The 27,558-nt window shown below is 36.1% G+C and overlaps 2 long non-coding RNA genes across 2 annotated transcripts; both read left to right on the forward strand.

Moving 5' to 3' along the window:
* The first annotated feature begins 287 nt into the window (after nt 1-287).
* LOC138704302 (uncharacterized) lies at nt 288-6,769 on the forward strand. The gene is made up of 2 exons (XR_011333307.1): nt 288-586; nt 4,368-6,769. It is a non-coding gene; the product is annotated as an uncharacterized lncRNA (long non-coding RNA).
* A 7,062-nt stretch (nt 6,770-13,831) lies between these two features.
* LOC138704309 (uncharacterized) lies at nt 13,832-24,813 on the forward strand. The gene is made up of 4 exons (XR_011333309.1): nt 13,832-14,012; nt 16,729-16,777; nt 20,062-20,263; nt 24,626-24,813. It is a non-coding gene; the product is annotated as an uncharacterized lncRNA (long non-coding RNA).
* The last annotated feature ends 2,745 nt before the right edge of the window (nt 24,814-27,558 follow it).

Below are 27,558 nucleotides of genomic sequence, written 5' to 3' on the forward strand. Positions count from 1 at the left end.
TTCATTAAGAATAATCATACCCCTTACACCGTGTATTATATATTGCATTTCAGTTCATTAAGAATAATCATACCCCTTACACCGTGTATTATATATTGCATTTCAGTTGACTAGGAATAATCATACGCCTTACACCGTGTATTATATATTGCATTTCAGTTCACTAGGAATAATCATACCCCTTACACAATGTATTATATATTGCATTTCAGTTCACTAGGAATAATCATACCCCTTACACCGTGTATTATATATTGCATTTCAGTTCCCTTTAATTTGTCGTGTTTGGACAAGAAAATATTTTGGTGAAACAATTTTCTCAAACCCGTTTATATAGGCCTATCTGTATGAATATAACAGATAACACGTCGGTAACGTCGGAATATACTCGTAATACCGGACATTGTGTTGTGGTCAACTGATAGTATTCCATCGTCATTTCCTGCCACTCATGCTTGATTTTCAAGCATGACGCTTCTAATATTCAGGTTGTTTCAGAACATTCACGTAACGGCGTGTGGACTGAACTCTGCAAAAAACCTATCAGAATCGTGAAGGGACGTTGATTGCAATGGCAGCGAGAATGGTGAGTACTTTGATTGATTGATTGATTGATTGATTGATTGATTGAGTCACTCGAAGTAAAATAACAAACTAAACTAATAAAATAAAATAAAACATAGTAGCAAAGGCATTTACGGTCGAATCAAATTAAACTAAAGTAAGCATTTAACAAAATAAACATAAGAAACCAAATCAACCGAATGAAGCCAAACTAAAACAGAAACCGATGGGCAATCATGGAGAGGCTCAGAGGGCTCAAACCCACAAATAAAAAACAGAAAAAGAATGCTTTTTAATGCTTTCATGTGCCTGTATTCATTTTTATGGAAAGTGTGTGATCTTTTGAAACCTTAATTTTTGAATATGCTGCATGTGGATGGACTTATTATAACATAATTTTATTTTAAAAAATCTTAAACTGTCGGTAATATTCGAAGATCTATCTATACCTTTAATTTGGAGCGAGTCTATCTCCAACCAATCCCACCAGCCTATCACACCTCAGTAACGCTGTATGTACTTAAACCATCCCTGCTTCGCATAAGGGTACAGCTATACAGCTTTAATGTTGATCTATAAATTACTTAATTACAAATGGCTGTTAAGGAACCCACAGGTACATTGTCGCAGTCACATAAGCCCGCCATCGGTCCCTATCCTGTGCAAGATTAATCCAGTCTCTATCATCATATCCCACTTCCCTCAAATCCATTTTAATATTATTCTCCCATCTACGTCTCGGCCTCCCCAAAGGTCTTTTTCCCTCCGGTTTCCCAACTAACACTCTATATGTCTTTCTGGATTCGCCCATACGTGCTACATGCCCTGCCCATCTCAAACGTCTGGATTTAATGTTCTTAATTATGTCAGGTGAAGAATACAATGCGTGAAGTTCTGCGTTATGTAACTTTCTCCATTCTCCTGTAACCTCATCCCTCTTAGCCCCAAATATTTTCCTAAGAATCTTATTCGCAAACACCCTTAATCTCTGTTCCTCTCTCAAAGTGAGAGTCCAAGTTCCACAACCATACAGAACAACCGGTAATATAATTACTGTTTTATAAATTTTAACTTTCAGATTTTTTGACAGCAGACTAGATGACAAAAGCTTTTTAACCGAATAATAATAGGCATTTCCCATATTTATTCTGCGTTTAATTTCCTCTCGAGTGTCATTTACATTTGTTACTGTTGCTCCAAGATATTTGAATTTTTCAACCTCTTCGAAGGATGAGTCTCGAATTTTGACGTTTGCATTTCGTACAATATTTTGATCACGAGACATAATTACATACTTTGTCTTTTCGGGATTTGCTTCCAAACCGAGACTTATTGTATGGATTCGTAACAAGCTGTTTTTTACGGTGATGGGTTGTTAGCCCTTCGCCCAACCCCAAGCTCGAGGACCACCCCTTATCGGCTGTCCACGACTGCTTATTCAATACATTCGCAGCTACTCTCCATATCTGGAGGCTGTTTCCTCTATCCGCAACCTGAGGATGCGCCATGCCTTCCAAGAGATATTACTGGGTGCGTCACACACTGAAACAGTATTTAAAAATCGAACTACGAATACAAGAAATGAAAGGTAATAAAGCAAAGAAAGAAACAAACGAATAAACAAACAAGCAAGCAAACAAGAAAACAGACAAAGAAGCTGACCGACTGACTAACTTAAAAAAAATCAAATTTAGCTTTGTCCAAGCTAATGGCATTAGTCTAGCTGAATTAAATTGACCAAAGTAAACGATGAAAACTAAGAAACTCTTAATAAGAAAATTATAGAATTTCTGAAAATAAGCAAAATAGACAAACAAAATTAAACCAATCTAAGGTATTATAAACTGTATTAATCAAAATAAAACTAAGTTAATGAAATCAAGTTAATCGAACGAAACCAAAGTGGACTATTCAAATCTTAACCTAACCTAACAAAACTTAACTAATAAAACCAAGGAAATTTAATTAAATGAAACTAAATAAATGAAAGTAACTAAAGAAACAAACAAAATCAAATCCAGTTATATATTATTATTACGTTGTGCCAAAGTACAAATGATATTTCTGTGCAGAAATTCTGCGTCATCATATGAGGCGTTCAGAGCTAAAGTGGATCAAGTCACAAATTTTCATAAATTGAGTTTAATTCATTTTTTGATTATCTGAAGTTGGATCTTTTCCGAGCAGTAATGGATCAAGTCTTAATTCCAAGCATTCGCCGGGAGGTGACACCAGTCACTTTTGGCTCAGATCATTTGTTCACGATATTTTGAGCCATATTGGATCAAGTTACCAAAGCGTTGCATCAATTAACATCACAATTTTTTAAATCTTATAAGTCTGGAATGTGAGAATGGAGTAATAAAATTATTGCTAGTGAAATTAGATAATCCAGTAGAGCAAGTTAACTTTAAGTCCTATTGTCTCAAAACAACGTCTCATGGATTTGATCCATTTTAGCTCTGAGCGCCTCATATGATGAAGGAGGAGTGGAACAGAGAAAAATTATCTCCGGCACCGGGATTTGAACCCGGGTTTTCAGCTTTACGTGCTGACGCTCCATCCACTAAGCCACACCGAATTCCCATCCCGATGTCGGATCGAGTCCCCTAATATATGATATGCGAAAAATAATCACTTAGTGATTTAAGACGGCGCTTACTCCGTCGGATCCCGGCCACTTAGTCACTCATAACGAGTGCACCTCTGTACATATGTGGACATTGTGCCACTATCATACATCTATGACGCAGTACTGAGGATAGGCCACTAGAGGGAACCAAAGAGGTGGAACTTAAACTGAGAGGATTCGATCCGTCATCGGGATGAGAATCCGGTATGACTTAGCACGTAGAGCTAAAAACCCGGTGCCGGAGAGAATTTTTCTCTGTTCCACTCATCCTTCATCAAATTCAGTCAGTTAACCACTTTAGTTTTCTGTATGATTCTGGCGCTTAGGTACTCTAAATTTAAACAATCTTGGATCCAATAACAGTCGCGTTACAATAAAATTACTGAAATCCCAACAAAAATTTCTCAGCGCCCCGTATACAGTTATGTGACGTACAATTATGAAGAGATAGGGCTATTCAAATGTTATATTTTTTATGCTCGACCATGCCGAAATGTAGTAATTATACACCTGGTAGTAGCCCTTTAATGCACCTCATTAAAGTACACCTATTCATTATAGTTCAGTTGTTCAGCCAATCAGAAATCACCATTGTAGCATTATAAAAGCGCAAGTATCGATTATTCTCGGATATGCAATCGAAAGACAACTAGCGAAGCGTCACGGAGGCTGGAAATCCAATACTGTCGCAGAAGGTTAGGTTCTGTTACTATAACAATTAGCGTTAATTGTAAATAATAATCAAATAAATTCAATTTGTCTTCTCGTTTTTCAATTCTAAATCAATTTCCAGGTTATATCAAGATTAACGTTCATGTTATTCTCTAGATTATATCAAGGTCAATGACATTCATTCCTCGGAAAAAATCAATACTTTCGCGTCTGCGCAAATCTCACAATTTAGAAGGTTAGTTCCGCTCTTCACTTAGATAACCATAACATGAATACTTATGAATAATTTCAAGTTAGAAATATGGTCGAGTATAAAAAGTCGTATGAAACTTGCTTATAATGGTAATTAAGAAGCTCGTATGAAAATTATGAAACTCGCTTGCGCTCGTTTCATAAACAAACATACTCGCGTCTTAATTACTACCATTATAGGCTCATTGCATAATGTACTATTATCGCTTGATACAACAAATTGTTTATTTATGAATTTTTGTTTCAGATTGGTTTCTTATTTCTGGTCAGCGTGTTACTTTCGATGCAGTGTTTGGTGTCCAGTTACTCTGATCCCTGCTTGAAGAAGTGTGAAACTGTGAGATGTATAATGAAATTGCCGGAGGATTGCACACCCAACCAAGAGTTCATCCCTATGTACTCCCAGTGTAATTGCTGCCCCTACTGTAAAAACTTAAAGTGAACAATGAGGACTTCACCTTACATAAACTGATACATGTGCATTAGAATGGAGTGAATCTATACATGAAATTGTTTTCTATCCGTTTTCTAAATGTAATAGTTGCAAAAATCTGTATTTTCACTTAACTTAGGAATGTGAAAAATATGGAGTTTCTATACTTAATTTTTGAGGTGCCCCAAGGGCTTTGAAGTTTCTTAAAATTACAATTTTTTGTCTTTTTCTATATTTATTCTATTACTTTGTTTTTCATTACGTAGCTAATGAATTGCTGTAAAATCACATATTTAAACTTTATTCGGAAGACTCTAAATTGGGGTTGCAGTATACAGTATTTTTTAGGGGATCCAAAAAGACAAAATACAGCTATAGTATTTTACATAAAATATGAAAAAAATTCCATTTCAGCCCATTTATTTTTTTTAGTTAGAATTTATTCTTGTTTTCTTTTTCACTTCTTTCTCAGTGGTAACTAAATCAATAGGTCCAATTATCATACTTCTTTCCGTTCTTTGCTCTAGTAAAACATTCTTTCTTGTTTTGGAACACGGCTGTCTTTATCACAATTAGGCCTACAGTATTAATTTTTTTTTGTATTTGTAACTACATATCTGCAGTGCTCGGGAAAAGTGACAGAAGTCAGTTTCCACAAAACTTTTTTGATAATTTATTGACAACTTACACTGGTTTATGTCGATTTGATTTTTTTCTCTATGAATTATTGGAATGGGAGAAATACTTATGTATTTTTTTTTCCAAGCGAGCAGATGTTCCGTAAGTTGTCAATAAATTATCAAAAAACGTTTGTGGAAACTGACTTATGTCATTTTTCCCGAGAACTGCAGATGTATCAAATGATTTGTTTGTTTCTTCTTCGAAATTTGCAATGTTGTCATTTTAGTTGTCGTCACTATGTCGTTTCTTACAAGGCTTCATTAAGTTTGTGTATTGATCATGGTAAGCACGAATCAGTTGTAATATTCTTTTACGACTGATTTTCGGAATGTATGCCTTTACCTGGAGTTTCTTAGTTTTGATAGAAACTCTTTCTGAAAACTCTTCAGCAATAGATTCTTTTGATTTGAAGTCAGATTTTAATTCATTTTGACCCATAGATAATATTTAATTACGTCATGATAGGTAGGTAATTGTGATGGGTTCAGCCCCTCTGGCATTGCAAATACAGGGTAGGACAGATTTCTTGTATTAATATTAGAGATATTCTGATTTAAATGCCCTGCAACATAAGAAGAATGAATTTTCATTAATTATATTATATTAATTATATCATACCTAAGAGTTTTGTAATTATTCCCAATTCTCTTATAAATTGAAGTTTTTGTGACACTTCAAGATGAAACAATAGGGGACCAAAATATGCTGAGTCTTTTAACATGTTCCTGGTATCCTGTTCAGAAGTTATTGGATTACTGATTGGGGTTAGAGGGACCATCACAAAAAGATTCGCGCATTTTTGCAAGCAGTTTGGTCTAGGACAAACTCTTGTCACTGAAATATCTCTGTCTGCAGTGAAGGGATTTATAAAAATTCTAAGAAACCATCTCTACACGTAAATAGACTGATCTCTTTCCTATGGCGATCTGCTCACTTAAGTTGGGTCTTGCAACTAGTGCTAAATAGACGACTGTGATCACCTAATAGCAAATAGATACCGTACTAAGGAATTTTATGTTTTTTTTTCTGGAATTAATGATCTTTTGTTTAGTCGTCTTCAATTATTTATAATTGTGTTATTTCTTTTTCATTATAATTGTGTACCTACCATTTACTTAAAAAAACAACAATTTTTTGGTAAGCTTTGTCTTCTAGGCAGCCTTCACTTGGAGGAAGCTGAATAAAATTCAAAATACTCACTGGAGAATGTTTTCCCGCTAAAAAATCTGAACATCAAAATTTTGTGAAAATTTCAAAATATGATGCTCTTGGGGCACCTCTGAATATTAAGCTAGAGAAAATATATTTTGCATTGTTCTTTATGATATCACCCCACAACGTTTCCCTGGTATTCTATTTTGATTCCATAAACTTCACATTTTCACTCCACCCTAATCTGCATTTTAAGTACTTGAATAACAAAATTTGTACAACACGTAATACATATCATATTATATTACGGTTATAAATTATCACATCTGTAATAATATAAAGTGCTGAATATTCATAATATACAGACGATACTGAAGCAGATACATACTTTTGGAATCATTTAGTTTCTCAACCGTCACTACAACAGATTCCCAATATCCCTATTATCCTATTACGTCTTATAAAATTTGAGAACAGTTTGTCTGTCGACTTTATTTATGAGTGTACGTTTAAGAGTACCAATAAATTTTAAAAATTTATTTAACTCGTTTTCTACGTCTGTGAAGGATATGTAAGACAGATCACATCCAAGGTAAGTAAAAGAAGTTACTTGTTCAAGTTGGACATAAAATCTAAAAAAAAAAAACCTATTTCTCCTACTCCAAAAACCTAAAATGTCCTTTTTAAAAAGCTAAAAATTCGGTCCTTACAGGTAACTCATGTTTTGCACCTTATACAATATGTTTTTCAGTGTTCCACAGAGCCCTGTGCGATTTATCTGTCGAGGTTTTATTTTCTGTCGAATTTTTCTGCAAAATTGCTACGATTCCACAATCCGGCCAGTAAAATACTCTATTTAGGCAACATCATTTCTGAATGGTTTCTAAAAAGAATAAAGTTATTTCTTACTGTATGGAAAGTTCTAAATCGTGTATTTATTACCTTTATGAAATAGCTTTCGTGGAATAAATGTTATATAATGTGAAGTTCAATAGGAGATGATTTTGCAAGAGAGGATCTTAAAACCGAAATAAGTTTGTCGATAAGAAGTGCCACCTTTGTATGGTAATACAATGCTTGCGTCATTAGCGACAACTTGTACATTTCTACAGGTTTGCATGTTCAAGGTTCGGTACTTCCGTTAGGCGATAAGATACGAAGGAAGTCAGATGGTTTATTATTATCGAGTTTTAACGAAATGTCGAAGAGTGCTATGTTACGTAAAGAATATATTCAGGAAATATATGTAATTATGTGAAGTTATTGTGAATGGGAGAAATATGGGTTAAAATACTAGTAATTAGCAAGGCCGCAAATCGAAACTACAGATCGACACTTTTTTCTTTATTCGTTTAACCTCTTTCTGGGCATTACAAACCTCTGCCCCCTCTGATAATTTTTGGATCACTTATCAGACAAGGATAGTAGAGGGACTCACCTGCTGAGGGATCAGCTCGATGCAGGGATCATCTCCTAAAAACAACACATATGTTATATTAACAACGAACAGAACGTTTGGGGTAGATGGTAAGTAAATTCCAATTCGGCATTCACCTTTTCGAGTGGGGAAAGCCCCGACAAAACTTACACTCAGGATGATCTACTCTCGGTTACATGGTGGAGATATAAGGCTTAGCCAGTTAACTTGAGAGTGTGTAATTGTTTGCGCAGCTCTGTGGCATGGTGTTCCACCTTGCATAAAAGTAATAACTGATAATCTTGGCATAAGATCTTCAATATTTGTAAGCATTTCCTCGAGCACATCTTCATGGTACTTCCTAACATTATTCAGTTTTCGTTTTTGTAGAATATCATTCCACTTGAATATCTTGATACCCTGGTCTCATGGAAAATCTCTGCTATTGGATGCCACTTGTGTCGACATCTTAGCACCATCCCATTTGCCTGTTACCTCTAAAGTCGCTGGTTCTGCTGCAACATCCGCTGTATCAAAAGGAATAAGTATCGGGATCTCCAGGACAGATACTTGTTCTCTCTTTTTGCTGTTGAGACGTTGGGACCTTGGTGCTCAGAGGCTAAAACTCTGGTTTCAGACATCGGGAAAAAATTGCAAGCGTTCAATGGAGATTCCAGGTCGACTGACTTCTTGAGATAAAGAATCGCTATTGCTATCCAGCGTGGGAATGCTGCCAGTGTTATGGGGACATTTCCTCAAACACTGGCTTTGGAGGAAATATTTTATTTTTGAAATTATAAATATTGGTCAAATATCAGAACAACTGCGTTTGTTGGAGCAGCACGATTTGAAGAGTCTTGAAGGAATTTTGTTGGAAGACGTTCAGAAATCTCTGCCACATTGTGATAAAACCCTCAAGGCTTTGCAGAATGAGATCACATACATCTCGCGACTGATTGACAAGAAGAAGATTGTGTTCTACAATAACAAGACAGCAGCTCTGTGGACGATGAGTTCCAGAAACTCTGGCGTCCTGTGGCAGTTGAGAGCACGGATAACCTGAAGATAGAAGAATATCTGGAGAAACAGGGAATCCGCCCCATGGAAGATCATGGACCCAAGAAGGCGACACTCCACAAGCGTAAGAAACCGAACCAGCGCAAGAAGCAGCTCAAGAAGCCGCGAGACAACGAGCACTTGGCTGACATCCTGGAAACGTACGATGACAAGTGAAGATCGGAGAAGTGAGAGTGGAATTATGAATTGTGACGTTGGTAGAGGAGACTGATGCTGTTGACTGAACACGAAGACAGTTGCTGCATCTGAACAGCACAGCCATACGCAACCTGAACAAACTCAACATGCCGAAATGTGGATAACCTTGTTACCTGGACACTTTTGTAAGACTAATCAATCCCAAATCCAACTTTCAAATAGGCCTGACTGAGCTGCGACTAATTCCTGCTTGCCTCGACGTTTGTCTTGAACTTAAAATTGTTCTAGGGACATCATCATCACTGCACACTAGGTCATGGACTTCTACAATCTTTCCTGGTACACGCATAGGGCATGGTCTTTCACTTCCAGCTCATTCCGACAATGCAATTAATACGGATCTTTGTTATTAAGCGCTGTACACTTGTTAAAGACTAACCTTGCAAGGATTCTTATTCGAAAAGGAACGCGCTGTTAAGTTACGTTCGTTCAATTAATACTTTAATCTTCAGCAGCCAATCGAACCATTTTGTATGACAAGCACATTATTGTAACAGGGAAAACATGATAGATGGCGTCAGTAGTTTCAGAATAAAAATAATAAAATAATATATCCAAGACATTCTATTTTTCATGCAAGAGAATAAAATATAGACTTGGAAACTTCACTTGGCTCCAGTTCTTCATTTCAGACCATGACCGTCAAAACAACACAATAAATGTGTCCTGTTAATCTAGAAATTTTGCTATCTCCAACGATAAATGAATGGTAAAGAATGTTATGCAGTATTCTAAGATATAGTCCTTCATATTTTGTACGGTACTTGTTTTGTGCCCCACTGCATATTGTACAACCATACTACTTCTCTCCTGCCATTGTTACACCATTTACAGTAAATACAAAATGTTGTTCAATACTCTTTTGTGAAGATTAATTTCATATGTAGATGAAATTATTGGAGACCATCAATGTGATTTTAGGCGTAATAGTTCGACTATTGATCAAAATTTTTGTATTCGGCAGATATTGGAGAAAAAAATGGGAGTATAAGTGTACAATACAACAGTTATTCATAGATTTCAAAAAGGCATATGACTCAGCTAAGAGAGAAGTTTTATATAGTATTCTTATTGAATTTGGTATTCCCAAGAAAGTAGTTCGATTAATTAAAATGTGTCTCAGTGAAACATGCAGCGGAGTCCATATGGGCCAGTTTCTATCTGATGCTTTTCCAATTCACTGCGGGCTAAAGCAAGGAGATGCACTATTAACTTTACTTCTTAACTTTACCACAAGATATGTCATTGAGGAAGTCCAGGAAAACAGAGAGTTTTGAATTGAACGGATTACATCAGGTGCTTGTTTATGAGGATGGTGTGAATACGTTAGAAGAAAATCCACAAACTCTTGGGGAAAACACGGAAATTTTACTTCAGGCAAGTAATGAGATAAGTTTGGAAGTAAATTCCGATAAGACTAAGTTTATGATTATGTCTCGTGACCAGAACATAGTACGAAATGAAAACATAAAAATTGGAAATTTATCCTTTGAAGAGATGAAAAAATTCAAATATCTTGGAGCACCAGTAACAAATATAAATAACACTCGGGAGGAAATTAAATACAGAATAAATATGGGATATGCCTGTTATTATTCGGTTGAGAATATTTACTTGTTTAGCCTGCTTTCAAAAAAACTGACAGAATATATGAAACAGTTATATTAGCGGTTGTTCTGTATGGTTGTGAATGTTGGACTCTCATTTGAGAGAAGAGCAGAGGCTAAGGGTGTTTGAGAATAAGGTTCTTAGGAAAATATTTGGAACTAAAGGGGATGAAGTTATAGGAGAAAGTTGAAAGTTATACAACGCAGAACTGCACGCACTGTATTCTTCACATGTTATAATTAGGAATATTAAGTCCAGACGTTTGAGAAGGACAGGACATGTAGCACGTGTGGGTGAATCCAGAAATGCATGTAGACTGTTAGTTGGAGACCTGAGGAAAAAGACCTTTGGGAAGGTTGAGACATAGACGGAAGGATATTATTGAAATGAATTTCAGGAAGGATATTATTGAAATGAATTTGAGGGAGGTGGGATATGATGGTACGGACTGGATTAATCTTGCTCAGGATAGGGACCGATGACGTGATTATATTGTGAGGGCGATAATGAACCTCCAGGTTCTATAAAAACCATTTATACATTAAGTAAGTAGAAGTGAATTGAATAGTCTTATAAACATATATAGGCTATAGTATGTGGATATCCCCCTTTCCAGTCTGAATAGCCTGATAAACCTATATAGGCTATAGTATGTGGATATCCTCCTTTCCAGTCTGAATAGTCTTATAAATCTATATAGGCTACAGTATGTGGATATCCCCATTTCCAGTCTGAATAGTCTTATAAACCTCTATAGGCTACAGTATGTGGATATCCCCATTTCCAGTCTGAATAGTCTTATAAACCTATATAGGCTATAGTATGTGGATATCCTCCTTTCCAGTCCGAATAGTCTTATAAACCTATATAGGCTATAGTATGTGGATATCCCCCTTTCCAGTCCGAATAGTCTTATAAACCTATATAGGCTATAGTATGTGGATATCCTCCTTTCCAGTCCGAATAGTCTTATAAACCTATATAGGCTATAGTATGTGGATATCCCTCTTTCCAGTCTGAATAGTCTTATAAACCTATATAGGCTATAGTGTGTGGATATCCCCCTTTCCAGTCTGAATAGTCTTATAAACCTATATAGGCTATAGTGTGTGGATATCCCCCTTTCCAGTCTGAATAGTCTTATAAACCTATATAGGCTATAGTGTGTTGATATCCCCCTTTCCAGTCTGAATGGTCTTATAAACCTATATAGGCTATAGTGTGTGGATATCCCCCTTTCCAGTCTGAATGGTCTTATAAGCCTATATAGGCTATAGTATGTGGATATCCTCCTTTCCAGTCTGAATAGTCTTATAAACCTATATAGGCTATAGTATTGGGATATCCCCCTTTCCAGTCTGAATAGTCCTATAAGCCTATATAGGCTATAGTATGTGGATATCCTCCTTTGCAGTCTGAATAGTCTTATAAGCCTATATAGGCTATAGTATGTGGATATCCTCTTTTCCAGTCTGAATAGTCTTATAAACCTATATAGGCTATAGTATGTGGATATCCCCCTTTCCAGTCTGAATAGTCTTATAAGCCTATATAGGCTATAGTGTGTGGATATCCCCCTTTCCAGTCTGAATAGTCTTATAAGCCTATATAGGCTATAGTATGTGGATATCCTCTTTTCCAGTCTGAATAGTCTTATAAACCTATATAGGCTATAGTATGTGGATATCCCCCTTTCCAGTCTGAATAGTCTTATAAGCCTATATAGGCTATAGTATGTGGATATCCTCCTTTGCAGTCTGAATAGTCTTATAAACCTATATAGGCCATAGTATGTGGATATCCTCCTTTGCAGTCTGAATAGTCTTATAAACCTATATAGGCTATAGTATGTGGATATCCTCCTTTGCAGTCTGAATAGTCTTATAAACCTATATAGGCTATAGTATGTGGATATCCCCTTTCCAGTCTGAATAGTCTTATAAACCTATATAGGCTATAGTATGTGGATATCCCCCTTTCCAGTCTGAATAGTCTTATAAACCTATATAGGCTATAGTATGTGGATATCCCCCTTTCCAGTCTGAATAGTCTTATAAACCTATATAGGCTATAGTATGTGGATATCCTCCTTTCCAGTCTGAATAGTCTTATAAACCTATATAGGCTATAGTATGTGGATATCCCCCTTTCCAGTCTGAATAGTCTGATAAACCTATATAGGCTATAGTATTTGGATATCCTCCTTTGCAGTCTGAATAGTCTTATAAACCTATATAGGCTATATTATGTGGATATCCTCCTTTCCAGTCTGAATAGTCTTATAAACCTATATAGGCTATAGTATGTGGATATCCCCCTTTCCAGTCTGAATAGTCTGATAAACCTATATAGGCTATAGTATGTGGATATCCTCCTTTGCAGTCTGAATAGTCTTATAAACCTATATAGGCTATATTATGTGGATATCCTCCTTTCCAGTCTGAATAGTCTTATAAACCTATATAGGCTATAGTATGTGGATATCCTCCTTTGCAGTCTGAATAGTCTTATAAACCTATATAGGCCATAGTATGTGGATATCCTCCTTTTCAGTCTGAATAGTCTTATAAACCTATATAGGCTATATTATGTGGATATCCTCCTTTCCAGTCTGAATAGTCTTATAAACCTATATAGGCTATATTATGTGGATATCCTCCTTTTGAGTCTGAATAGTCTTATAAACCTATATAGGCTATATTATGTGGATATCCTCCTTTCCAGTCTGAATAGTCTTATAAACCTATATAGGCTATATTATGTGGATATCCTCCTTTTCAGTCTGAATAGTCTTATAAACCTATATAGGCTGTAGTTATGTGGATATCCCCCTTTCCAGTCTGAATAATATTATTACGTTACATAAACCTGTAACCTGATTCAAATTTAATATTGAAATATTTGTTCACAAAATGCAAGGATGCAAACCAATTTTAAAATAATATAAAATTGAAATTGTAGGAATTATTTATTCTATTACATTTTGATATGTATTTAAGAATCATAATATTTATTCTTAAGGTGAGGCTCATTACATGAAAGATACCGACATGTTATCGTATCCAGAAGTTCGGAACTTCCTGGAGTCTCGATTCCGGGTTCGATACCATAAATAACTCAAACTCTTTTCCTCCTTTTCGGAAACTTGTCACCGTCGTCGATAAAGGTACAATGTTTTACGTACTGGTTTTCCCTACTGTTTGCATCCTGGTTTGAAGTAGCTTTCAAGGATCCCGTAATACAAATATAAAACGTTCACCGTTCTCAGCTTTTTCAGTTCCTACGCTCTTACAAAAGCAGAGACAATTACAGTTCCTACACACTAGGTAAGTCTGCCTTTCACTTCTTTTTCATTCGTAGATACAGTAAAATAAATTATTGTTAAACTTTAGCTACATTAGTTCTCATTGTTATTATCATCAGAATACTTGAGCCTTTCCGCTGTTGAAAAGAAAACAATAGCACGCAATATTTTTCCATTGTTACATACGTATGTTGTTAATGGAATGTTGTGGATGAAAGAAAATAATATACAGCGTGATGAATTTAGAAAGATATATAATAAATTCGCTGTAATATTACAACGGTTGCCATTTATTTTTCAGTAATCCGTAAAATACATTATCCATGACCATAACGAAAAACATACCTTTACTAAATACTTTTGCATTTGTAAAGTGGGCTTTTATTCAAAATTACTTTATTCCACTAGTGAGATAAAGACTTTACCTCACAGTTTGAACTTTATCTCACAGTTCATTAGTATTTTCCTAGTACCCGGGCATACACGCATACTTTTCCATTCACCTATTACTCAAGAAGTTAATATATTAGTTACTAGATGTCACTACCTCTACTTCTTTATTACCATTTCTTAAATATACATACACCCAATCTCCTTCTCTTTTCTCTGTCTACTACGTCGTAATTAATTTGTGCATTGCATTCATAACTAATACGTATTGTTTTTTAAATTTGTAATAATTTATAATTTACCTTTTAGGAGGCGAGGAGACTTGAACCTACGAAGTTGCGTTTATAGGATTTTATGAAAATATTTAGGGTTATTTCACTTACACCCTGTGTAACAAATAAATCTGTTCGCATAGTTTGTACATACATACATACATACATACATACATACATACATACATACATACACACAAACATTTACGTTTCTGCTTTATAGACGTCATAAATTAATATATAACATTCCTCCATTGGATTAATTGTGAACAAATATATGTTTTACATGCAAAGAGTAACTTCTCCCTTACAGTCCGTTATTATTACGAATTTTTCATGTATTCAAAGAAGCATGTAATTATATTTCTCCGATTCCCAACTAATATTAGCAACCTGGCATGTGTGCTGTTATCCCATCCCACCTCCTCTGACCCCAGGTCATGTTGTAGAGATGAGAGGGTGAAATCAATGTCACAAATTACGAAATCTTATCATGCCGTACTCAGATTCTTACAGTCCATGATCATACCTTGAAAGAATACACGTTCTAATTTTTGTAAGGGTGCTTATTCCAAATAGTTGCAAGTAAATTCTGAAATACGAGACATACTTAATTTATTTGAATATGATAACAATGGTGCTTGATAATTGGATGATCTACAGCTGAAGGGTCAGACAAGTTCGTGTGCATTTAGACCGTTATGCTTCCTCAAAATATGGAGATTCGCCAGAAATGGTCGGAAAATTTTACCTAGAGACCTTTCATTCACGGACGGAGATCTTATATTAGTGTGAATTTCCGATGCTGGGCGGCCAGCTTTATAATAATAATAATAATAATAATAATAATAATAATAATAATAATAATAATAATAATAATAATAATAATAATAACGTTACTTAATTATCTAAGGTAGCTGTGGCGAAAATGCGATCGTGCACGGAGCCACTGTGTAACCTGCAACGTGCATAGGACCTATGGAGGGAGGCGGACAACCGAAGGGAAAGTGAAGCAACTGTCTGACTTATTAACGGATTTTAATTTTCCTTACGTCAAGCACTTCAATAAAATTTTATTCAGTTCAAGGCTACAAACTAATGTTTAGTACGTGTAACGAAGAAAGAAATGAACAAGAAAATATAGGACACATTATCACAACCTAAAATTGTCTTCAGAATGTCTCTGCGACAGAGTTTGAAAATCAGGAATTATGTCACTTACTGCCAGTCGTAGTTGATCACAAAGGTAGTTATCTGTCAGTCGTGATCTAAATTTGGTTTTTACTATTTTCATTGTTGAAAATAATTTTTCACAAACGTAAGTTGTAGCGAACGTGGCTTCAAAAGGGCAAGCGAAAGAACGAAAGTTCGGATATTTATTTTTTGGCAAAGATTTGAAAAGTTCAACATTTGTGAAGTCCTTACATCTAGCTTTCATTTAACGTCATATTGTAAATCTGTGAGTTTAAATTGAAGATCTAACCGCATTATTCGTACATCTTTTGAAAAAGATGATGATGATGATGATGATGATGATGATGATGATGATAACCTTTCAATGTTTCATGAGTGACATGTAGTATAATGCCGTTTTATGTTATACAACAGTTTTCCTCGTAATACTTGTGAACAAAACATACATTTAATATTCTCATCATATTGGCAGAAAAAAATGCGTCCTCCCATCCTACTTGAAACTTTCGTTTTTGTAGAGGTACATGGTTTCGAGAGAGACATTGCAACGATACGCTACTCGCAGGTCAGAGACAAATACAAATGGAATGGAGTTTGACTCCAGTGAGTGAGAGGGTAGGGGGTTGGGGAAGGTAGGAAGCAAAGGAAATGCACAGCTATCATTGCGAGCCACACTGTGCTCGTGAGTCGCATTTTCGCCATGGCTGATCTAAGGAGTCATAGCAGAAACAGAAGAGGACATAAAGACATAACTAATTGCTTACTTTTCTGAAAATCGAATTAAACTATTGTGTGTTAATGTTGAAAACGGTTGTCAATATTATTCATAATAATGCATATTTTCACAATATTGTTTGATAATTCATGAATTTTATCTTACAGATCTCGTTGTGCACGTTTTTAAACCTTCGCCATCATGAAGTGCAGTAAAGTAAGTTCTCTATCTTAAATAATGCTTACGTAGGCCTACCTACCATGCTAAGCTGAGATATCAGACAATATACAATTAGGATTGATGCATATTTCATAGCGTTTTTGTTCGTTATCACAACACTGCGTTGCTAGGAGATTATTTATCGTTTGTCATTATACTCGTATTGCTTCTTGTAAGTATTATTGAGCCATACATAGCAATCATTTTAGGAACGATTATAACATGAAACCACAGTCTAGTATATACAGTCACGAAGGTCAATATGTAGGAAATATGCATCCATAGATAGTTGCTAAGCACTAGTATCGCTACTACAGACAATGCGAAATAATACCGGCACAGTCTATTGTTCCTAGCACCCTCACAACTCAAGCTTCGTGACTGTATCTACTAGACTGTGATGAAACCATGAAGGAATGGAAAACATAAAGCTTTACTGTTAAATATAACTTAACATTAAATTGCTGATTCAACAAGATGCAATAAATATTAAATATCATGAGCATGAACATAAATGCTGTATACAGAGTCAAAGCATAATAAAATATAATATGGTGTATTGATGCAAGAATACTCGTTGCATTACCGCACTGAATGGCGATCCCAATGCGCTGACATAGATATTGACTGCTTCGGGGGTCCCCAGAAAGCTGCACTAAACTTCTGCCTATGGTGGAGATGAGAGCTTTGGCTTCACTACATCATGATCCAAACGTTTCAACGGCAAAAGGGATAAAAATATAATTATCTGTAAGATGTTTATATTTATGGTGTTTATTGAGAGCGGCACTTTCTGCTGCAGATCCTTGTGTCTTAGAGGCTGAAGACAGGTGAGAAGGGGCCAGTGTATCCACACATGTGGAATCTCAAATTAAGGATTTGCCTACACACCACGAGACCAGAGTCAGACCATCGGGTCTTTTGCCGTCTGAACGGCTGATCCCGAAAGGTTGTAAGATGGATGGAACCCCTGAGGATGTTGATGCTCTTTTAATGACATAATCAATGAATGACGAGAAAGACGGCCCTTACTCATGACACAACTTAAGGCATGGTGGTCATAGGAATCTGCAATATTGTCACAGATACATTTATGGATGTGACAGATTTTGCAATCGAGGCGTAAAGCCACGGAAACTTTAAAGCAGGGGTCGTCAGCACAGAGCACCCTGGGGCTAATGTCTCTTACCCGCGGAAAACGTAGTGCACCATGGTGCACTCGTAGCTGCTAGCGGATATGCTCTCTATCTCTTCCTGCTGCACGACGGGGCACACGGGACGGCACCGCTTACCCTTTGCACATTTCAGCGAGTGCTGACGACCATTGCTTTAAAGGATCTGGGATCCATAAAAGTATCGATGTTAGGGGAAGGAAATGCATGAAACCAAGACCCTGAAATATTTTGTTGGAGAGCCAAAAAACGAGCACGATCTGTATCTGAAGAAAAAGAGAGACTAGAATTTCATCTCAATGTTTTGAACCATTGGAGAAGACAGAGGATCAACGTTATTGGAAACCTCACCCCACCGAACCAAAACCTCTGAACAAAAGGGATCTGAAGCGAATCACTGTAAGAGGGAAAATTTTTTGTCATGTACGAGGAGAATGTCATCGGAAAAAGCACTGCAAGGAAATTGTTCTGTCATTTCAGCACAGTACACTCCGTCCTAGGGCCTGATTTAGGCAGGAGCCTATGGTGCCTTTGCTCAGGGCCTCAAGATGCTGGGGACCTGAAAATTCAGGAACAAGATTTTCTTAAAATGATTTATGAAAATTGAAATAGATAAAACTCTGCGGACTGAAAATCAGAATTGAGGAAATATGTAATTATAAACAGGTAGGCCTAATTACGTAATTAATTAGACAATTATGCTAGAAATAGTGTCAATACTTATTTTTTTTTAAGTTTAGAGTGGTATAAGTTGACTGCAGAGTTTAATGTGTTCAACTTGTAACAGTGTAACAGTAGGCCTATTTAAATAATTAATCATAAACGCAGAAGTCAAAGTAAATAACATTGTAAGATTTTGTAATGAATCTTGAACTAAGTGCCTAGTGTTGGTGTTTTTTGCAGCATTATTTCAAGATATATTATTATGGTATATCGAAGTACATATATTTCCGTGCAGATATTCTGCGTCATCATATGATGAAAGATGAGTGGAACGGAGAAAAATTCTCATTGATTTAAGACGGCGCTTATTCCATCGGATCCGGCCACTTAGTCACTCATAACGAGTGCACCTCTGCACATATGTGGACATTGTGCCACTGTCATACATCTATGGCGCAGTGCATGAGGGTAGACCACTAGAGGGAACCCAAGAGGTGGAACTTAAACTGAGAGGATTCGATCCGACATCGGGATGGGAATCCGGTGTGGCTTAGTGGATAGAGCATCAGCACGTAGAGCTGAAAACCGGGGTTGAAATCCCGGTGCCGGAGAGAATTTTTCTCCGTTCCACTCATCTTTCATCATATTATTTTAAGAGTTAATTTTATAAATCTTTATTTCAGTATTTTAAAAATCTTCTGAAAAAAAAAAAAAGAATGCATTTACGAACTCTAAAAAAATGGATTCCCAGTATCGATAGTGTTTCAAAATTATAAAATGACTTAATACTAGATAAACATTAAAAACATTTGCATTTAATGCATTCCAGAAAGAAGCAGGATATCTCATTGACTATTTTCAAAGATCAATTCTGAAATAAAAATATCCTCGCTGTCTGCGCACTGTTCGTGTGTCCAGCCACACAACCCAAGCTCTGCGGCCACTCTCCTGAAATGTTTTGCCGCTTGTCACATATTCTGTTTCATCTGCGGCATCTTCGTCTTGCTTTCGAACACCTTCTCTACTCTACTATCACTATCCTGTTCCCATTCTCAATAATAAGCATTCTTCATGACCTTTTCAGGGTTTCTGGAATATTCATAGCGTATTGTCTCACTATTTTTCCTCTTGCTTTTCCATTGTTACACATTTTCCCATGTTTTATAGTACCATCTTACTGGGATATTGCTTTTCTCTATCCAGCTTTCTATTTTTTGCTCCTCAACCTTTTTCTTCCTCCAGAACTTTTCTGTGGTGTGTGAAATTAAGCACCTCGCTTCATTCTGCTCTCCTCCTGGTTGTGAGTTTCCTTTCAAGTTCACCTTCTACTGGAGATATTTCTCCAATCATCTTTTGGAGTCCCTCGATGTGTTTAGGTTCCGGTAACCATTTTGGAAAGAACATAGTAGTTAGAGTGTAGTAAAGATGATGTCATTTCCTCCTCAGGTCATGGTCTCTCTTGTGCTGTGCTTCGTCGGGTTCCTCCTGTTGGTGAACACAGCAAGAGCTTCGGTAGTCTGCGAGGATGAAATGAAACGATGCACAGAAACTTGCGAAGTTCTTTCCGAGAAGAACTGCCCAGAAGACAACAACTTTGTGCCTCCCCACTCTAGTTGCAACTGTTGTGGATACTGCATACCAAAAATACGTAAGCATTCTTTTACTGAACGATTATATACTTAACCCTTTGAAGCGCAGTGGTTATAGTACATAACCACCTTTTAAATTTGAGTTTCCTGCCTATTTACAGTGTGATTTTTATTTAAAAACTACTGCGCTGCGTTCACTGATCCCTAGTAACTGTAGAAGAATTTTATTTTTCCTATATTTGTGTTGCTCCACTAAGATGGCCGATGTTGTTGTGTATAGTTGGGGTGTGTAAGACTCGCTACGTGTTTTTGTTTCAGTTGTATGTTAAAAATATCACAGTTACGTAAGTTTCTATTTAGTATTATTTGTCTTTCGGTCTTTTAGAACATATTTCAGTAACAAGATTGTAATTTCTTCGACACATGTGGCGTCAATATAGAAATAATGTGGTGGGTTCAAAACGTAATCACTACGCAAACAGGGTAGTTATGCTTACCATATCCAACAAAATGTTCAATTTTTGTGTCAGCTTATTCATCATGGCTACAAGGAAGAGATGGTTGGTGACAATCACAGAGTGTTTTTGACAACTTTTTCACAAGTTTGAATCTGATGATCTCTAAGGGAGCAAAATATGTATGCATGTGGCACAGTTAGACATGGGCGTATTGGTTTACCACACGACGAAAGAAGAGACCGCGACATGAAACGTGGTGAGAGTGACAGCCGTACGTCATATGCTGGAGTGTCCTGGCTCAAGTGAAGGATAGAAGGTCCATTCTTTTCCTTTCTAATCACCATGCAACACATGTGAAGTGGCACTTTGCCTTAATGAAACCAGAAACTGTTTCCTATTGTATCATTCGCAATAAATCTGAAGACATTGTGTTCTGCAGTATTGCATAGTGGTTTTACCATGAAATCACCCATTTTCTGTGTAAAAAATGGAAGTTTTGATAATTTTTAAAATTTGAGGCACTTCTCTTAGACAAAAGTTAAATTTCATTGCAAACACAATTTTTTATTTCCTTCCCAAATGCGTGCATCAAAGGGTTAAGTCAGCCACACCAAAAACGGCGGATTCTCGCCAAAGAGGCATAGGTTCGCTATTACACATATCTTTAGGGATTTACAGTGTAGAAAATGGCATTGAACCAGGCATTCTTAGACTGCCTGCTTCTATGGAAGATTAGAATGAAAATAAGTAGAAGGGGAAAGAAAAGAAGAAATACTATAAAGGAAAGGAATAACAGGATGATTGAGAGAAAGAAGAGACGGATAATGAACGTTAGTACGGGAAGACAGAGAAGATGGGACAGGAGAAGAGTTCAAATAAGAAATGAAATGAAAATAAAAAGTACAAGAAAAAAGGAAAGAATAAATTGGAGGGAGAATAGAAGAATATGGGAGGGAAGAATAAAGAAACAGCATAGAAGAGAAAAGCTGAAAACGGGGAGAATAAATGGAGAAATGCGAGAAGGAAAGGTAACAATGTACAACAAGGAGAAGAAGGGGAATACAAGGAGAATAAGAGGAATAAAAGGAAGTAAAGGGAAATACAAGGATAATTAGGGGATACAAGGAGAACATGAGGATTAAAAGGAAAACGAGGAGAAAAAGGGGACGACAAGGATAACAAGGTGAACACAAGGAGAACAAGGGGAAAACAAGCAGAACAAAGGAACAAGGAGAAGAAGGGGAACACAAGGAGAACAAGATGAATACAAGAAGAACAGGATGGCAAGGAGAACAAGGGAAATATTAAAACAAAAAAAGAAATTATAGGAAGAACCAGGAAAATTCAAGAATAAAGAGACGACAAGGAGAACGAGGGGACAAAAAGAACAAGGATCAGCACGTAGAGCTGAAAACCCGGGTTCAAATCCCGGCGCCGGAGAGAATTTTTCTCCGTTCCATTACTCTTCCATCGTAAGGAAATAGTAAGAACAAAAGGATGACAAGGAGAACAAGGGAAATACAAGGAGCACAAAGGGAATAAAAGGTGAACAAGGGGAATACAAGGAAAATAACAGGAACACAAGCAGAATGAAGGAATGCAGGGAGAACAAGGGGAATAAAAAAACAAGAAGAACTATGTAAATAAAAGAAGAGTAAGGGAATATAAGGAGAACAAAGGAAATACAAGGATAACAAGGGGAAAACAAGAGGAAGAAGCGAAAACAAGAAGAACAAATAGATGACAAGGAGAACAAGGGAAATATAAGGAGGAAATAGAATACAAGGAGAACAAGGAACGACAAGGGGAAAAGGGAGAAGCTATAAAGAACTAGAGGAAGACAAGAGGAGGTCATGGAAAAAGGCGAATACAAGGAGAACAAGAGTAAGACAAGGCAGGAAAACAAGGAGACAAGAGAAATACAAGGAGTATCAGAGGACGCCAAAGAGAGGGGTTGAATTTTTATGTGACGCTGAATTCCAAGTAACCCCCCTACATAGCTAGTAGAAAGTAGTTCTACGTCAAAAGAAAAGCTGGAGAAGTTGGAGCCGAGATATTTAGAATAATGTACAGAATAACTAACATTAGTTTGAAATTAAAGGTGTTAAATGTTTTATGAACATTATATCTCGAATGGCACTGAACAGAATCTTTCGCGTGGCGTGTGATAATCTCCCAAGTGGAAGGAGGAGCCCTGGAAAACCAAGAAAGATATGGAAGGACTCCTGCTCTCTAGTGAATAACAGGCTACAGTCTAAATAAGAAGAAAAGAAGAAGAAATGTTTAATTTCCTCTATTCTAGCGATCGTAGTTACAAGTTCAGTGGACTCATTATGTATTCAGAGCAGGGACGTGGATTTTATGTACAAAATAAGAATTTTAAACGCAACCGTATTGATGTTTAACGTTTCCATTTACTTCAGAATTCGTATTAAGAATAATGGAGTCATTATAATTATCTTTAAGAAAAATACTGATGTAATTATTCTTCATTAAATTTAAGAATGCATTTGATTATAATTTATGTTATTTTTAAAATCAATTACAGTTTCGTATTATATCCCTCCCATGATACCCCGGTTACATCCTCGGTCATTGTCCTGTATTATTTCAATTGGTATTCTTGACCACATAACCAGGGAACACCCGTAAATTGTGAATGGCAAATAACATTTGATGATACAAGATTGATACAGAACACAATCTTAGAAAATACTGTATAACATGATAATGATAATGAATTATTTATATTATTATTAATTTTTACTATTATTATTATTATTATTATTATTATTATTATTATACCTCATGAAAGAATGTTATTTTAAGAACTGAGGACCTAACATTCTAAAATGTGCTTGCTTACTTACTTACTTACAAATGGCTTTTAAGAAACCTGGAGGTTCGTTGTCGCCCTCATATAATCCCGCCATTGATCCCTAACCTGAGCAAGATTAAACCAGTCCCTACCATTACATCCCACTTTCCTCAAATTCATTTTAATATTATCCTCCCGGCATTCCCAAAAGCCTTCTTCCCTCCGGCCTCCCAACTAACACATTATGAACATTTCTGAATTGGCCCATACGTGCTACATGCCCTGCCCATCACAAACGTCCGGATTTAATATTCCTAATTATGTCAGGTGAAGAATACAATGCGTGCTGTTCTATGTTGTGTAACTTTCTCCATTCTCCTGTAACTTCAAGCCTCTTAGACACAAATATTTTTCTAAGCACCTTATTCTCGAACATCCTTAGCCTCTCTGTCTCTCTCAAAGTGAGAGTCCAAGTTTGACAACCACACAGAATAACCGGTGATATAACTGTTTCATAAATTCTAACTTTCACATTTATTAGAGCAAACTGGATGACAAAAACTTCTCAACCGAATAATAACAGATATTTCCCATATTTATTCTGTGTTTAATTTCCTTCCGAGTGTAATTTATATTTGTTACTGTTGCTCCAAGATATTTCAACTTTTCCACCTTTTCAAAAGAAAAATTTTCTATTTTTATCTTCAATTTCGTACGATATTGTCACGAATTCTAAATGTGCTAAGTTCAAAAAACAACTTTCTGAGATACTGATGAAAAACACACTGCGAAATACATATTGGGATATCTACGACATCGTCTTTTGGTGCATGAAGTCATTTATTGTTGAGTTACGACAAAGACAATTAGTATGATATTCTAATATGGTTGTTCCTCCATTAGATTGAATAAAATGACATTTGAAAAATTGACACTTTTAGAATGTTAGTATTTCAATCAGTAAATTAGCTTCAACTTTTAGTCCCTTTACTGCTATGTAAGTTTCAGGTAGCTACTTTATCATCCTGAACAGAAGTCTGTGACTTAAAACTTCAAGTACTTATACAACATGCTGCATCTCTTTTTTTTTTTGGCAGCACACACAATGTAGATATACACAAGATTATTTCCGTTCTTGTTCACAGGGACACCCTAAATATGCAGCAACGCCCAAGCAGACCACTTCAACCGAACATCGAACAAAACGGATATAAACAAAGGATTCAATTAATTTATTGTAACGTGTATATAAACTACTGATTATTTTATTCTACTTTTTCTAAAAATTGTATTTATTTTAGTTTAGACTTGTTGCATTAAATAATTGACTATATCCACTCCGCATTTACACTTCAACATATATTCCATAACGTAGCCTACCTGAAGTATATTTTAGTAAAATGTGAAATCTGAGAATGTGGAACATTTAAAGAAGTATCATTGAAGCCTGTGCTAACGTCACTCTGGAAATGCTACAAAATGTTCTCTCCACATTCTCAATTTTCTCTACATATGCCAAGCTCTTTATGTAAACCCAAAAGAAAAATCAAGGGGTGTTAAATCTGGAGACCTGGCTGGCCATTCTACTTGTCCACGCCGACCAATCCAATGTTGAGGGAACTGTTCGTCCAGTCTGCTGCAACATTTCTGTGGCTTAATCAACCACAACGAAGAATAATATCAATTCTTTCCTCTTTAGGTAATGTCATAACGAAAATTAAGAAATTTGTTATAGGAAAGCTACAAATAATCACAACAATGCATTGAAACTGCCACAGATTAACCAGATAGTAAAGCAGGAAAAGTTAATTATCAGAATTGCATAAAAATAATATTTTTTCCAAAGCCTCCCTCGTACTGTACCATGTTACAAAATATCTGTAGATGCAATAATTAATGTTTGTGTCAGTATGGCAGTTATCTTTAAATAACTTGAAAACGATTAGAGATATCCCAAAACGGATTGCGCCATTGCTTATCTTTTTCAGAAAATTTCATGACCTCCTTTCCATTTAAAATTTCAAAGTTGCATCCAAAATGGCGACTTTTGAGATAGCTGAGGGCTAGAATCGAATGTGTCACTGGTAGAGCATTTGGTCTTATAAATATTTGTAACATCTGTATTAATTAAAAATCAAGCATATGGAAGATATTTATATGGTTCCGGACTTTTGATTTATTCTGTAGTATAATAACTTTACAGATTTATACGATGGTCGTTTTGTAGGTCAGGTTTCAGAAGTTCTTGTGAGAATTACGATAGACGAGATAGGCTACATGTTTCAGAAGAATATTTTGTGCTCTACTCAAATTCTTATATCATCAGTATATGAAAGCTACCACAACCTGTCAATCATCTTTGTCGACATGTCATCGTCTTCGTCGTAATGCATATAAATGATATAAATGGTACACGTGCAATTAAGCACTATTCTTAGAGATAATGGGGGATAATATTGAACCATATTATGTAAACAATTTCTCAGTCTTCGAGGTTATTTTTAGACGTGTAAAAATACCAGGTTTGCCATGAAGGTATTTATATCGTTACAGATAACAAAATAATTTAACGTGTATCCATACACAAACAGGTTCTGTGATACATTAACATCTGGGCCTAAATTTATTATTCGTTGCGTACTGTGAGACAATAAGATATGAGATGACAGACGGCATTAAGATATAGATAGATGGATTTATTGAGTAATATTATACATACAGATGTTATTTTTTCTCATAATTTTCTCTAAAATCCAATGCACGGGTCTTCTGACCGTACGTGCTTTGTACCTGAAACAAGTCCTACTTTGTAGGTTTCACTCCTCTCACCTATGATTATATCCAACCACTCTCTAAAAGAACACATATATTAAAATGCAAGTGGCACAACAAAACACATTATATAATATATCCTAACCTAAAACAGACATAAAAGTATATTACTGGGTAGATACCAGTATCCCTTCGTCAGTTCGCATCATAAACTTCAACAGCTGAAGTTCTAATCTGTCTCGCCTTCAAGAGGAACAATCCAGTCTTTTGTTCGTATTCTCTATTCCCCATGAGGTCAAGACATGCAAACGAACTCCTATTCTGACTTAACATAGAGGGTGGTAGATATTTCTCCGTACATGTTCCAATTCGACACGCTGTAATAAAATATGTCTATAGGAGTCCTTTTCTCTGCAATGTGGACAAAGGCGCTCTCTTTCTTCGTTAACAATTTAGGATATGTGGATTATATGCGGAGACTAAGAGGAAGGCAGAAAACAAGAAATATTAAAGAGTGCTGGGTTTGCAATGAAAGACCCGCCATGTGGCAGAACACTATGTATGTATGTATGTATGTATGTATGTATGTATGTATGTATGTATGTATGTATGTATGTATGCATGTATATGTATGTACTGTAAGACGTTGGAATTCCGAACACAGATATAATTTTATTATCATGAGGATGGTAAACTGCTGTTAAAAATTAAGTAATAGTATCTAAATGATCAAAATGTAAATACGAGGCTTTGTGAACGTTGTGGTAATGATTTCCAAACTACCAGGACCTAAAAATGAAGTAGAATTCACATTTAAAAATTATTTTTCACTAAATTAAAAAAAAAAATACGAAAATAAAACAATCTCTTTGTTCTTAAAGGAGAGTATTTTTTTTAATAATGTAGAAAATTATCAGAAAAGTTCTATCACATTACGAAAGGAATCAGAATCTCGTCTCAGTCCGAGGAAGAAGAGATCCTGTATCCCGGAGTCTTCGGTACAGAGCTACGAACATTAATCTGTTTGGAATTTGGAAATATTTGCCGACGGAGCTCCCTCACCACGATTGCAGATTTTCCTGCTGATCCGCACAATAAATGAAAAATTAAATTATGGTTTATTTAACGACGCTCGCAACTGCAGGGGTTATATCAGCGTAGCCGGTGTGCCGGAATTTTGTTCCACAGGAGTTCTTTTACATGCCAGTATACTACTGACATGATCCTGTCGCATTTAAACACACTTAAATGCCATCGACCTGCGCCGGGATCGAACCCGCAACCTCGAGCACAGAAGGCCAGCGCT

This window comes from Periplaneta americana, chromosome 1, assembly GCF_040183065.1.
Source record: "Periplaneta americana isolate PAMFEO1 chromosome 1, P.americana_PAMFEO1_priV1, whole genome shotgun sequence".
NCBI lineage: Eukaryota > Metazoa > Arthropoda > Insecta > Blattodea > Blattidae > Periplaneta > Periplaneta americana.